The sequence below is a fragment of the Trachypithecus francoisi genome, unplaced genomic scaffold (assembly GCF_009764315.1).
Source record: "Trachypithecus francoisi isolate TF-2019V2 unplaced genomic scaffold, Tfra_2.0 Lachesis_group0, whole genome shotgun sequence".
Lineage (NCBI taxonomy): Eukaryota > Metazoa > Chordata > Mammalia > Primates > Cercopithecidae > Trachypithecus > Trachypithecus francoisi.
This window is the reverse complement of record NW_022681453.1, coordinates 113,284,750-113,300,867: the sequence shown is the minus strand read 5'-3', so window position 1 is coordinate 113,300,867 and position 16,118 is coordinate 113,284,750. Positions and strand designations below refer to the sequence as shown.

The 16,118-nt window shown below is 36.2% G+C and overlaps 1 long non-coding RNA gene across 1 annotated transcript in view; it reads left to right on the top strand.

Annotated features, from left to right (window-relative positions):
* The first annotated feature begins 250 nt into the window (after positions 1-250).
* LOC117083683 overlaps positions 251-16,118 on the top strand; it is a 32,581-nt gene continuing 16,713 nt past the window's right edge. Inside the window, exon 1 of the long non-coding RNA XR_004437172.1 lies at positions 251-318. This is a non-coding gene — a long non-coding RNA (uncharacterized LOC117083683). The remainder of the gene's footprint in view (positions 319-16,118) is intronic.

Genomic DNA, 16,118 nt, shown 5'->3' with positions numbered 1-16,118 from the left:
ATTTCTTCTGAAACCAGACATAGTGGAGTGGCTTTTATTCAAGGTTTTTATAGAGGAGTAGCTAGAAATGAGCATGAAAAAAAGAACCAATAAACCATCATGAAAGTCTCTGAATTATATATTAAAAATTATAAATGTTATCTTGAATAACTGAAGGTAGGACCCCTAAACAGTATTGGTGCAAAAAATGATGTGGTGAAAGAGGAAGGGCAATTGAAATAATTGTCTGCTACAATTTCTCCAATTCCAGGAAATCTCGACCAAGACACTAGGAGTTTCCATCTTATTTTGACGTGGGCTTCTGTGACTTTTCCCCAAGTAAGGGTGCCAACTAGAATAGATCAGACAAACAAGGTTGTATATGTGCCTTTTTGCTTATTAATTATATTGTTGTAATCGAATTAAACTACAGAAGTAACAAGGCTGTAGCAATCTAAAATTCTTAATTGCTGACTCTGATGATATAATTTGGAACTGTTTACCTATTCAGTCTTGGGATGACAGTCTGCATGCGTTTATGAAATGCTTTTGTTGCTAGAAAGATGACTATACTTCCTGAAATATTTCTATAAATCTTAATGCTTAAATATAAGAATTATATAATATACCTTAATAGAAGGTATTTAGATATACCTAAATATAAGAATTATCTGATAGTCGCTCACATTTTGTTACATGCAAGTGAAGATCACAACAGGATAAATATTTATTTTATGTTATTTTTAGAAATACAGCAATAATGCTTGAGTCATAATTTAATTATAATCATTGTTAGTGTTTCTAAGTCAAAATAAATAAGAATTATGAATAAACTGAAAACTCTAGGTTGCTTTAGTAAATAAAGATGTGACAGGAGAAATAGTAATTTCACAACACACATTGTCATTTCAAATCTGTTTCCAGTGTCACCTGTCACAATTGTATTCATTCCTTTCACTCTGAATTATATTTTCTTATTGAAGATCTCAGTGTTAGTAATTCTGTTAAAGGGGTTATGTGAAGGTTAAGTAAGCCTTCAATGATAGGAACTCTATGAAGGAATTTGTTCTCACAGATTGTCAGTTGGGGCATTTTTTATTGGCATTAATTTGACAGCCTGAAAATTAAAAGAAAATATGAGAGGATTAAAACTTTTAGCCAGATATATCATTTCAGCAGTGACTTGCTGCAAAAGAAAATTTTATCTTTAGTTCCAAATATTGGAAGAACTGAAAATAAAATGTTAATTGTTTTTCATATAAACTAATATGTGAATAATAAATATAAAACATATACATATACACAGTTAAAGAAAGATTTTTAGAAAATAATTTAGTTAATTTATTTGAAGCATATAATATTCTGAATAATTGGAGGGTTTGGGCTGTGGTAACTTGAATAATAAGGAGTCCTCTGAGAAAGATTACTTTTATCCAGTTGAGAAACTAATTTATTAAACACAGTAAATATTACTTTGGCTGTTTAATTGATATTCAGTCACATATACAGTTATTTACTTGTAAAATTCAGGCAGAATGTTTAAGGCCTAGAATGTATTCTCCAAAATAGACTTTGACATTCCTAGGAAACAAATTTAGGTCCTTCACCACTTACCCTATTTTACTGAGCAGCCTGTCACTATGTCACTTTCTACTCTCATTCCATAGTTTCTCTAAAACTACAACCAATTCCCCACCCAAATACCACTACATAAAGTTAACAATACTTAAGCATTGATGTGAAGTCAGAACATCTTAGGTCACATATTAAAGGAGAAAGCAAATAAAATGAAGATATTTTCTTAGTACAAGTCTATATGTTTTAAACACAAACAAGAAGGAAATATTCATGACAATTATAGTCCTCATTTCTGTAGCTGATCATGTGGTCATAATGGGTATTGATGACTACATTCTTCTACTATTCATTCTATATTCCCTTTGCCTTCAGCAAGCACTCATCACAGTCTTTATTAAAGGGATTTTACTCTTTCTTATTTATTGTCTCTTTTACATAAGAATATATATTCAGGATGATGTTGGTTGAGAGCTTTTAATATATGGCTTTCACTATTTTGAGGTAAGTTCCTTCTATGCCTAGTTTCTTGAGGGTTTTTGTCATTAAATGATGCTGGATTTTATTGAATGCATTTTCTGCATCTATTGAAATGATCATATGGTTTTACTTTTTAATTCTGTTTATAGGTGTATCACATTTATGACTTGCATATGTTAAATCATCCCTGCATCCCTAAGATAAAACCCACCTAATTATGGTGTTATATTATTGATATGATGTTGGATTTCGTTAGCTAGTGTGTTGTGGAGGACGTTTGCATCTAAGTTTACTGGGAATATTTGTTTGTAGGTATTTTCTTGTTGTTGTTATGACCTTTCCTTGTTTTGGTATCAGGATGATACTGGCTTCATAGAACAATTCAGAGAAGATTCCCTCTTTCTCAATATTTTGGAAGAGTTTCAGTAGGATTGACACCAGTTCATCTTTGAATGTCTGGTAGAATACAGCTGTGACTCCATCTGGCCCTAGGCTTTTTTGTTATTGGCAATCTTTAAATTACTGATTGAACCTTGCTGTTTGTTACTGGTCAGTTCAGGGTTTCAATTTCTTCCTTATTTAATCTTGGAGGGTTGATGTTTCCAAGTATTTATCCATTTCCTAGGTTTTCTAGATTGTGTGCATAAAAGTGTTTATAGTAGTCTTGAGTGATCTTTTGTATTTCTCTAGTGTCAGTTGTAATGTCTTCAGTTTCATTTCTAATTAAGCATATTTGAATCTTCTCTCTTTTCTTGGTTAATCTAGCTAATGGTCTGTCAATTTCATTTATCTTTTCAAATAACCAACGTTTTGTTTTACTTATTTATTTTTGTATATTTTTTGTTTCAATTTCATTTAGTTCTTTGTAATCTTTTTTTTCTTTTATTCTGGTAACTTTGTCTTCAATTTGTTCTTGTTTTTGTGATTCTAGAGGTATGATATTAAGTCGTCAATTTGTGATCCTTCAGATTTTTTGATGTAGGTATTTAACACTATAAACTTCCCTCTAGGCAATGCTCTTGCTGTATCCAGAAGTTTCGATAAATTGTGTCACTGTTATTATTCATTTCAAAGAATATTTCAATATACATATTGATTTCATTGCTATCCCAAAAATCATTCAGAATCATACTGATAAATTTCTATGTATAGTTTTGGGGGTTTCTTTTGGAGTCGATTTTTAGTTTTATTCTACTGTGATCAGAGAAGACACTTGACTTTTTTTTTTTTTAAATGTATAGAGACTTGTTTTGTGGCCTATGATATGGTATATCTTGGAGAATGTTTCATGTGCTGACGAGAAGAATGTATTTTCCGCAGTTCTTGGGTAGAATGTTCTGTTAATGCCTATTAGGTCCATTTGTTCTCAAGTGTAATTTGAATTCATTGCTTCTTTGTTGACTTTCTGTCTAGATGACCTGTCTAATACTGTTAATGGAGTACTGAATTCTCCCAGTATTATTGTCTTGCGGTCTGTCTTATTTCTTGAGTAAAGGAGTAATTGTTTTATTCATCTGGGAGCTCCTGTGTTAGAGGCATGTAAGTTTAGGATTTAATTAATATATTCTTGTTAGATTGATTCTTTTATCATTATACAGTAACCTTCTTTGACTTTTTTACTGTTGTTGCTTTAAAGTTCTTTTTATTTGATATGAGACTAGCTACTCCTACTTGCTTTTGGTTTTAATTTGTGTGAAATATCTTTCTACGTCTTTATCTGAAATTTATATGAATACTTATGTGTTAGGTGAGTCTCTTGAACACAACAGATATTTGGTATCTGATTCTTTAATCCATTCTGCCAATCTGTATCTTTTAAGTGAAGCATTTAAGCCATTCACATTTGAAACTAATATTGAGATGTGAAGTACTGTTCCAGTCATCATGTTAATTGTTACCTAGTTAACTTCATTTTTTAATATTGTGTCACTGTTTCATAAGTCCTGTGAATTTTATGCATTAAAGAGGTTCTGTTCTGGTGCATATAGAACTTTTGCTTCAAGATTTACAACTCATTTTAACATTTCTTATAGGGATAGTGTGGTAGTAATAAATTCCTTCACATGTGTTTGTCTGAAAATGACTTAATTTCCCCTTCATTTATGAAAGTTAATTTTACAAAATACAGATTTTTTACTGATAGTTATTTTGCATAAGGAGACTAAAGATAGAACCCCAATTCCTTCTTGCTTGTAAGGTTTCTGCTAAAAAGTCTGCTGTTAGTCTGATAGGTTTTCATTTATAGTTTGCCTAATGCTTTTGTCTCATTTTTCTTAGAATGCTTTCCTTAATGTTGCTGTTAGATAGCCTAATGACTATATACCTCGGTGATGAACTTTTTGCAATGAATCTCCCAGGAGTTTTTTGAGCTTCTTGTATTTGGCTATCTAAAACTCTAGCAAGACCAGGGAAGTTTTCTTTAATTATTTCCTAAAACACAATTTCCAAACTATTCGCTTTCTCTTCTCTCTCAGGAACACCAATTATTTTTAAGTTTGGCCATTTTATGTAATTCTACATTTCTTGGAGATGTTGCACATTTCTTTTGATTCAGCTTTCTCCCCATTCAATGTGATACTAGCTGTTGATCTTTCATATGGGGCTTTTGTTATGTTGAGGTACATTTCTTTGATACCTAGTATTTTGAGAATTTTTATCATGAAGGAATATGAAATTTTATCCAATGCTTTTTTAACATTAAGTGAAATAATATAATGTTATCCTTCATTCTGTTGATATGATGCATCACATTGACCGATTTTTATATATTTAACTATGTTTGCATCCCTGGGATAAATCTCACTTGCTCATAATGAATCGTATTTTTAATGTATTGTTGAATTCAGTTTGCTAATATTTGGTTGAGGACTTTCACATCAATATTTATCAGAAACATTGGCCTGTAGTTTTCTTTTTTTGATGTGTCTTTGTCTGGTTTTGGTATCAGGGTAACATTTGCCTTGTAGAATGAGCTTGCAGATATTCCTTTGTCATATTTTTTTAACAGCCAAACATCAGACATTTTTTTTCACTTCAGAAAGATTATGATGTAATGGTTTCTGATAAGTAATTTTATTTTAACATTTTTGTCAACTAAGGGATTAAAAATAAAATTTTTAATTAATAAAAATTAGCAATATTAATTTTATGTTTAATAAAGAAATTCAAACTGTGGTTAAAACTATTCAAAATGTGCAAGAAAGTATAAGTAAAAGTGAAAGTCTTCCTTCCTCTATGACTTAAACTGTTTGAGTAAGAGTAGTGTCAGTTCTTTAAATGTTTGATAAAATTCAGGAGTAATACCACTGGGTTCTGGGCTTTATTTGCTTAAAGACATTTTACTACAGCTTTCTTCTTGTTATTTGTTAGTGGTACATTCAGGATTTGGATTTCTTTCTAATTCAATTTTGGTAGGCTTTATGTGTTTAGGAATTTATCGGTTTTCTCTAGGTTTTCCTATTCATTGGTAATAGTCACTCATGCTATCCTCTAGTGGTTCTTTGAATTTTTGTGGTATTGGTTGTAATGTCGCCTTATTTATTTCCGATGTTATGTATTTGTGTGCTCTTTTTTTTCTGGTAAGTCTGGCTAAAGTTTTGTTGATTTTGTTTTTTCAGAAAACCAACTTCTCATTTCACTGATCTTTTTTATTGTTTCCTTCATTTTAATTTTATTTTTGCTCTAACCTTTATTATTTCTTTTCTTCTACTAATTTTGGGTTTGGTTTGCTCTTGACATTCTATTTCTTTAAGATGCATTGTTATTTTTTTTTATTTGAAGTTTTTCTACTTTTTTGGAGTAAGTCCTTATAGTTATAAACTTTCCTCTTATTAATGCTTTTACACAATCCCATAGGTTTTAATATGTTGTGTTTCTAGTATAATTTGTTTCAGTAAATTTTAAAATTTTCTTTTTAATTTATTCGTTGATCCACTACTTATTCAGGAGACTGTTGCTTAATTTTTATGTGTTTCTGTATTTTCCAAAGTTTCACATTATTAATTTCTAGTTTTACACCATTGTAGAGAAGATATTAGATATAAGTAGATTTTTTGAATTTGTCATAACTTATTTTGTGGCCTAATACATCGCCTATTTTTGACAAGAACCCATGGGCTGAGGAGAAGAATTTATGTTCTGCAGTCATTGGATGAAATGTTCTGAAAATATCTATTAGGTCCATTTGGTCTATTATGCAGGTTAAGCATGATGTTTGTCAGTTGACTTTCTGCTGGATGATCAATCCAATGCTCAAAGTGGGGTGTTCAAGCATTCACCTATTATTTTATTGGATTTATCTCTCTCTTTAGTTCTAATAATATTTCCTTTTTATGTCTGGGTGCTCCAGTATTAGATGCATGTATAGTTACAATTATTATATTATCTTGCTGAATCAACCACTTTATTATTGTATAAAAACCTTTTTCTTTTTATATGGATTTTCCCTTGAAATCTATTTTGTGTGATATAAGTATAGCTGGTCCTGCACTTTTTTTGGTTTTCATTGGCATGGAGTAACATTTTTCCTCTCTTCATTCTCAGTCTACGTGTGTCTTTAAAGGTGAAGTGTGTTTCTTGGAGGCTACAGATCTTTGGGTTTTGTTATTTTATCCATTCAGCCACCCTATGTTATTTTATTGGAGAATTTTGTCTACTTATATTCCATGTTATTATTGATAAGTGATGACTGACCACTGACATTTTGTAATTTGTTTTCTGGTTGTTTGGTTGTCTTCTCTTTTTTCATTTATTTCTTTCTGTCTTCCTTTTAGTGATATGGTACTTTTTTTCTAGTGATGGTACGTTTTAATTTCTTATATTTTATTTTTTGTATATCTGTTGTATACTTTTTGATTTGAGATTGCCATGAGACTTGCAAATAGTATAACCCATTATTTCTAACTTATTATAACTAAACAATGATTGCATAAACAAACAAGCAACAACAACAACAACCAAAAAAACTAATAAAAACTCTACACTTTACACTTTGTGCCCCTCGTTCCTAACTTTTTATTGTTTCTATTTCTATTGTATTGTACTGTCTGTGTCGTGAAAAGTTGTTTTGGTTATTATTTTTGATTGATTGTTTTAGTCTTTTTACTTAAAGAAAGAGTAGTTTACACACCACAGTTAGTGTTATAATAATGTGTGGTTTTCTGTATACTTATGATTACCTGTAAGTTTTGTACTTCCAGATGAATTATTATTGCTTACTAACATTCTTTTCTTTCAGAATGAAGAATTCTCTTTAACATATCTTGTAGAACAGGTCTGGTTGTGATGAAATTCCTCAGCTCTGTTTCTCAAGGAAAGTCTTTATTTTTCCTTCATATTTGAAGGATATTTTTGCTAAATAAATTTTTCTAGTATATGAGTTGTTTTTTTTTTTCTCCTTCAGCAATTTAAATGTTACACCACCCTCTTCTACCATGTAAGGTTTCCACTGAAAAGTCTGCTGTCAGACATATTGTGCTCCCCGTGTAGGTTGTTTATTTTCTCTTCCTGCTTTTAGAATAATTTCTTTATCTTTGACCTTTGAAAGTTTGCTTATTAAATTAAATGCCTTCAGATAGCCTTCTTTGGGTTAAGCCTGCCTGGTGTTCTATAGCCTTCTTGTACTTGAATATTGATATTATACTTTAAGTTTGGAAAGTTTTCCATTATTATTTGTTTGAGTAGGTTTTCTACCCCTATCGCTGTCTCTCTACCTCCTCTTTTAAGTCCAAAAAAAATCTTAGATTTGCTTTTTGGAGGCTATTTTCAGGATCATGTAGGTGTTGTTCACTCTTTTTTATACTTTCCTCTTTGTCTTTTCTTTTTTTTTTTTTTTTTCTTTTCTTTGTTTTTTGAGATGGAGTCTTGCTCTATCCCCCCAGGCTGGAGTGCAGTGGTGTGATCTTGGCTCACTGCAACCTTCACCTCTTGGGTTCAAGTGATTCTCATGCCTCAGCCTCCTGAGTAGCTGGGAATACAGGCACATGCCACCATACCCTACTAATTTTTGCATTTTTAGTAGAGATGGGGTTTCACCATGTTGGCCAGGTTGGTCCTGAATGCCTGACCTCAAGTGGTGCACCCACCTCAGCCTCCAAAAGTGCTGGGATTACAGACATGAGCCACCATCCCTGACCTCCTCTTTGCCTTTTCTAACTCTATCTTTTTAAATAGTCTATCTTCAAGCTCACTAATTCTTCTTCTTGATCAATTCTGCTATTAAGAAATTGATGTGTTTATTCTTCACTATGTCAGTTTTTCAATTCATGAATTCCTGCTTTATTCTTTTTAATTATTTCAATCTCTGTTTCTCAGATAGAACTCTGAATTTATTTTCTCTGTTATCTTGAACTTTGTTGCATTTCCTCAAAACAGTTATTTTGAGCTCTCTTTCTGAATTGTTCTATATCTCTGTTTCTTTGGAATTGGCTCCTGGTGCCTTATTTAGTTATCTTGTTGAGGTTATCTTTTCATGAATAGTCTTAATAAATGGGCACATTTCTCAGTGTCTGGGCATTGAAGAGTTAGACATTTTGTGGTCTGGGCTTTTCTGCACTGGTCCTTCCTGGGAAGGCTGTCCAGGTATTGAATAAATTTGAGTGTTATGATCTAAGTTTTTGGTCACCACAGCTGTATCTGCATTGGAGAGCACCTCAACCTCAGTAACACTGTAGCTTCTCCAGACTTATAGAAGTACTGCCTGGTGATCTTGGATAAGATCCAGAAGATATTCACAGATTACAATACAAATACTATACAAATGGAGTCTCTCTATGTACTGAGTTGCCTGCAACTGGGTGAGGGGTAATACAAGCACCCCTATGTCCACCAACACTGTGGCTGTAGTGAGTGAAATGTGAAGCCAGTACAGCACTGGGTCTCACCAAAGGCCCACAGTAACCACTTCCTTGCTACTGCCTATGTTCACTTAAGACTCTGGGGCTTTATAATTTGCAGGTGGCATAGCCAGCTAGGTTTAAGTCTTCCTTTACAGGCCCCTGAGTTCCCTCTGGCCCCAGGTGGATCCAGAGATGTTACCCAGAAGCCAGGTCCTGGAGTTTGAAATCTTAGGAATCTACCCGGTGCTCTATTCTATTGTGGCTAAGCTAGTACCTAAGCCATAAGACAAAATTCTTGCCAGCCTTCCCTGCTGTTTCCACAGGCAGAGGAGTCTCTTCCCTTGGCCACAGTCCCCCAGGCTCACAGCAAGTACTTCCTGGCTACTGATGATATTCCCTGAAGGCCCAGGGGCTCATCAGTGCTTGTGGTGAATGCTACCAGGTCAGGCACTCTCCCTCAAGGCAGTGGGCTCCTGAATGACCCAGTGTCATTCCAGAAATGCTGTCCAGGAGGTAAAGTCCGGAATCATGGACCCCCAAGAACCCACTTTGTGCTCTGCCCCACTCTTGCCAAGCTGTATTTAAGCTGCAAGGCAATGTCCCCTTTATTCTTCTTTTTCCTTTTCTCAAACAGGATTTTCTCCCCATAGTCACAATTAGAAATGTTCTCAGTCACATATGAAGCCAGCACATATATGAGCTTCATGCAAGGCCTGTGACAAGTACTGCTTTTCTACCAATGCTGATTATTCGGGGCCCAAGGGCTCTATAATCAGCAGGTAATGAATCCCGCCAGGAGTGGGTCTCTGGTTTTTCTCCTCAAGGCAATGAGTTCCCTTCTGGCCCAGGGTGTGTCTAGAAATGTCACCTTGGATTTAGGCAGAGAATGGGTCTTCTGTCCCATGTTACTGTAGTTAAGCTGGTATCCATTTTGCAAGACAGTCCTCTTTACTCTTCTTTATCCTCTTATCAAGCAGAGGGAAGGTGTCCCTCCTGGAATTTTAATCTGTGCTGCATGTGGCTGGGGAAGAAGTGACACAAACACTTTCTTAGCTGCTTAGGCTGGTATCTTTGTGGGTCACATGACACCAACATCCACTAACTCTGAGCCCAGCACAATACCACAACTTGTCCAAAAATTGTAGTCCTTGTGGGTTTGATGGTCTTTCAAGTTTATTTAGAGTCCAAAACACTTTAGCCCATGGTTGTGAGGCTTGCAAGAACTCCAGTTCCAATTGCTGGCATGGGGATTCCCTTCTGGTTTAAGCGGGTCTGAATGCTTCCTCCATGAGCCTGTCTGAGTTCTACTTGGTGTTATTTTCTGCTGTGAGAGGGAATCACTGAGTCACAGTGCAAATTTCCACCATTACTGTGCATTCCCTTCCACAAGTATATAGATTTTTTTATGCCACACAGCCACTGCGTGGGGATGGGGAAAGTTGGCACTGGCAATTCAAGAGTGACTTTTCTAACCTCTTCGGTGTCTGTTTCAGTGACCTAAGGATAAAACCAAGTACTGTAAGTGCTCACCTGATTTTTGGTTCTTATGAAGGTTTTTCTGTGTGTGTGTGAATAGTTGATGAATTTGGTTTTCCTGTTGGGATGACAACTGGTGGTGGCTTCTATTTGGCCAGCCTCTTCTACCTCCAATCTCTGATCTTTCATTTTAATTTAGCCCTATGTGTGCATGGTTTTTAACTAGTGTTGTTGTGAGTATTGTGTTAGTCTATTTTCACACAGCTCTAAAGAACTTCCTAGAGACTGTGTAATTTATACAGGAAAGAGATTTAATTAACTCACAGCTCCACATGGCTGGGGAGGCCTCAGGAAACTTAACAATTGTGGCAGAATGTGAATCAGTCACCTTCTTCTCAAGTTAATAGAAAAGAGAAACATTAAGGAGGAGCTTCCAAATGGTTATAATACCATCAGATCTTGTGAGAACTCACCATCATGAGAAGAGCATGGGGTAACCACTGCCATAATTCAATCGCCTCCCTCCCTCCACATGTGGGGATAACAGGTCCCTCCTCTGACATATGGGGATTACTACTAGAGATGAAATGTGGGTTTGAGACACAAAGCCCCACCATATCATTCTGCCCCTGCCCTTTCTCAAATTTCATGTCTTTTCACATTTCAAAAACAATCATGCCTTCCTAACAGTTCCCCAAAGTCTTAACTCATTTTGGCATTAACTCAAAAGTCCACAGTCAAAATTTCTATCTGAGACACAGCGAGTCCCTTCCACCTATGGGCCTGTAAAATCAAAACAAGTTATTTACTTCCTAGATAAAATGTGAGTACAGACATTGGGTAAATACACCCATTCCAAATTGGAGAAATTGGCCAAAACAAATAAGCTACAGGCCCTACAAAAGTCTGAAATTTAGTGGGGCAGTCATTAAATTTTAAAGCTCTGAAATAATCTTCTTTTATTTCACATTTCACATCAAGGTCATGCTGATGCAAGAGATGAGCTCCTATGACCTTGGGCAGCTCCTTCATAGGTTGATATTGAGTGTCTGTCACTTTTCCAGGAATATAGTGCTAGCTGTCAGTGGATACACTATTCTGGAGTCAGGAGGTTAGTGGTCCTTTTCTCATAGCTCCACTAGGCAATGCCCAAGTGGGGACTCAGTATGGGGCCTCCAACCCCACATTTTCCTTCTGTACTACCCTAGCAAAGGTTCTACTTGAGGGTTCCACCTCTGCAACAGACTTCTGCCTGAACATCCATGTGCTTCCATACATCCTCTGAAATCTAGGTGGATAGTCCCAAACCTCAATTCTTAACTTCTGCATACCCACAGGCTTAAACAATGTGAAAGTCACAAAGGCTTGGGGCTTGCACCTTCTGAAACAATGGTCGGAGCTGTACCTTAACCCCTTTTAGACACAACTAGAGCTGGAGCTCCTGGGACACAAGACACCAAGCCCTGAGACTGCACACAGCAGAAGGATCCTTGGCTCAGACCATAAAACTAATATTTTCTCTAGGTCTCTAAGCCTGTGGTGTGACAGGATGCTGCTAAGATCTCTGACATGCATTGGAGACATTTTCCCTAATGCCTTTATTTGCATTTGGCTGCTCATTACTTATGCAAATTTCTGTAGCCAGCTTGGATTTCTCCTCAGAAAATGGGTTTTTCTTTTCTATCATTGTCAGGCTGCAAATTTTCCAAACTTGTATGCCCTGCTTCCCTTTTAAATGTAAGTTCCAGTTTCAGATCATCTCTCTCAACTTCAAAGTTCTACAGATCTCTAGGGAAGGAACAAAATGCCACCAGTCTCTTTGCTAAAGCATAGTGAGAGTGGCGTTTGTTCCCAAGACATTCCTTATTTCCATCTGAGTCCACCTCAGACTGGACTTCTTTGTCCACATTACTATCAGCATTTTGGTAAAAACCATTCAACATCAATTCTCTAGGAAGTTTCAGTTTCCCACATCTTTCTGTCTTCTTCTGAGCACTCCAAACTGTTCCAAACTCTGCCAATTACCCAGTTTCAGTTGCTTCCACATTTTAAAGTATCTTTATAGCAGTGCCTCACTACAGATAGCAATTTCCTGTGTTAGTGCATTTACACATTGCTATAAGGAACTTCCCAGAGACTTGGTAATTTATAACTGAAAGAGGTTCAATTGACCCACAGTTCTGCATGGCTGGAGAGGACCCAGGAAACTTACAATAATGGCAGAAGAGAGAAGCAGGCACCTTCTTCACAAGTCAGCAGAAAAGAGAAGCATGAAGATGGTAGTAACACCACTCTCCATCAGTGCCACTTACTACTCGAGCAATGAATTTCTAAAAAAAAAAAAAAAAAAAAAAAAAAAAAAAAACATGTTCCTGACATATTTATATCCATATTTCTGGTGGTAAAGTAAGAGTAAACAAAAAATGTGTTTGAGTGGCTGCAGAAGCAGGTATTGTGTCTCTATTTTAATTAACTCAAGTTTTCTCTACATATCATCTAAGAGCACTAGAGTCTTACTATCTGGCTTTTTAAGTGCTCAATCAAGGATGTTTACTAAATTGAACAAGAAAATCCCATGAGTTTTCTCTGTCTCTTAAATTGTGTTATTCTGTGTATCTCTCCACCTCCTCTGGTGTCTACAACTCAAATTCTCCTCCTGAATTCCAGCATTTGGAAAATCATAAGATATATATAATATTTGTAAATTTTCATGGTTTTTAGCATAATATGTGAACATAGTTATTGTATTGTCCACTTGTGCAAGACCAGCTCGGTCAGGGAGACCCCAACCCAGTGGCGCTAGAGGAATTAAAGATACACACACAGAAATATAGAGGTGTGAAGTGGAAAATCAAGGGTCTCAGCCTTCAGAGCTGAGAGCCCTGAACAGAGAATTACTCACATATTTATTAACAGCAAATCAGTCATTAGCATTATTTCTATAGATATTAAATTAACTAAAAGTATCCCTTATGGGAAATGAAGGGATGGGCCAAATTAAAGGAATAGGTTGGGCTAGTTAACTGCAGCAGGAACATACCCTTAAGACACAGATCGCTCATGCTATTGTTTGTGGCTTAAGAATGCCTTTAAGTGGTTTTTCTGCACTGGGCGGGCAGGGGTTCCTTGCCTTCATTCTCGTAAGCCCACAACTTTCCAGCTTGGGCATTAGGGCCATTATGAACATGTTGCAGTGCTGCAGAGATTTTGTTTATGGCCAGTTTTCGGGCCAGTTTATGGCTGGATTTGGGGGGGGATTGCTCCCAACATGTCCCCCTTCTCTGATTTGCAAAGAGATAAAAGCAAGGGCAGCTTTGTCATGGTGAGCTACTTCTTGAAGGAGTCAGAATCCACATTTGCAGACTACACAAAGACAAACAACATAGATTAAAAGCACAGTCATCATTGAAATCACAGAGCTTCCAAGTGTTTTTATCCATTTTAATGGGTTACTAGCTGTGAATTTTTCTGCAACTCCTTCAAGCACTCCAGTTCCTGGCATTAAGGTCAGGTGTGCCTGGGATGCTTTAAATATTGTTCTTTAATTTTGCGATACCCAAAGACAAGTGTGTAGAGTGTCTTTTTAGATGCTTTTTCATTCTTTTCCAAATTTTGATCTTATTGAGAGCATTTAATAGTTTCCACAAATCGTTATGTTTAGCTCCTAGAGTGGGCCATATCATTTGAGGCTGAGGTGCCACTATAGCACCATGGTTACAGATAATAGGAACTTTTGCCATACTTCTTAACATTTCTACCAACTGACCATTTTGTTCAGATCATCTGAACATGGTGTGACCATGGCACGCTGACTGAGAAATGCAATTCAAGCTAAATATTCCTTTAGGGGACTAATTAATAATGATTCCATAGGAATCATTGTGCAGCACTTCTGCCTGTTCTGCAAAGCAATCTTCTTAAACAAGTACATTCATTTGTTCTAACTGGGTCCTATCCTGTTTACAAATAGGTTTTTGAGAGTAGTATGCCTCAATTATAGGAGCAGATTTATTATGGTAAATACTGAGATCAGAAAGCATGTGTAACTATGTCATACAGTGACTGCATCCAGGCATTATTACCAGCCCTTATTGAAGGAATACTCACGGCCGTGGTGATGACCACTATCAGAGCTACCACTAAATTATGCATTGTGACTAGTTGTCCCACTTTCCTCAGGTTTTCTTCCGCCATCTCTAACTGCTTCTTGATTTGTCCCCAGGTGGGTGGCTGTGTTCAACAAGTGTTGTTAGTGACACGTAGGATCCTCCTCAGCATCAGTCTTCACATGGCTCCAACTGGGGCATCATTGGGATCCTCCTGGAGTCTCTTCTTCAGCATCTGGCTCATGATAAGGTTTCAGATGTCTTGATGGTATCCAAATTGTCTGTTGATTTTGGCCTTGAGAATTACAAGCATAAACTCTACCCCAAATTATTATTTTACCTATTTCCCACTTTTTGTTATTGGGTCTCTCCACCAAATCAGTTGTTCTGTTTCTGTCTTTGCAGCTGGTTTCCATAGATGCTGTTCAGCTGCTGATAACATCTGGCCTTTGGGCAGGCTTGAAAAATTTAAAGTTAATAATAGTAGGTTCAGTTGCATTTGTGGGTTTCCATATTCTCTGTCTCTTCCTTTCCACTTTTGCAACTGCTGTTTCAGGGAGAGATTCATTCTTTCCACTATGACTTGTCCTTGGGAATTGTATGGGATACCAGTAATGTGTTTAATATTCCACATAGAGAAAAATATACCTAGAGCTTGGCTAATATAGCCTGGGGCATTATCTATTTTAATAGAAGTTGGAATGCCCATCACCGCAAAACACTGCAAAAGATGATGTTTAACACAGGCAGAAGACTCTCCTGATTGGCATGTAGCCCAGACAAAGTGAGAAAAGGTGTCCACACATACATGTACATAAGCTAGTCTCCCAAACGAGGGAACATGTATGACATCCATTTGCCAAATAGAGTTAGGTTCCAGTCCTTGAGGATTAACTCCTCCTGTAGAAGATGAGGAATGTACCATTTGGCAAGTTGGGCATTGCTGGATAATAGCTTTAGCTTCTTTCCAGGTAATGCTGTATCTGCGTTTGAGAACAGAGGCATTAACATAGGTTAAATTGTGAAAGTGTCAAGCACTAGATATGGCAGTAGCAACTAGGCAATCAGCCATTTGATTCCCTTCAGTCAAAGGTCCTGGAAGAGGTGTATGAGCTCTAATGCGAATGATGTAGAAAGGGTGCATTCTACTCCTAACTGCTGTTTGCAATAGGGTAAATAAAGTCATCAATTGTTAATCTGCTTGAAATCGTAACTGAGCATTTTCAATTAACTGTGTGGAATGAACCACGTGTGAAGAATCAGAAATCACATTAATAGGCATATCAAAAGCAGCCAATACCTCAATTACAGCTACAAGCTCTGCTTTTTGAGCTGAAGTATAGGACATCTGAAAAACTTTATTTTTTGAGCTAGAATAAGAAGCTTTACCATTACTAGACCCATCTATTAAAACCTTATAAGCACCTTCAATTGGCTTAAATTTAGTTATTTTAGTGAGAATCCAATTAGTTAATTTCAAAAACTGAAACTGCTTTGTTTTAGGAAAATGATTATCAAGAATACCCACAAAGTCAGCTAAAGGGGTTTGCCAAGTAAGTCTATTTATAAAAGCTTGCTGTATTTGTGCCTTCATGAGAGGGACAATAATTTTTCCAGGATCATATCCATGTAATTTAACAATCCGAGTTCTCCCAATCCCTATCAT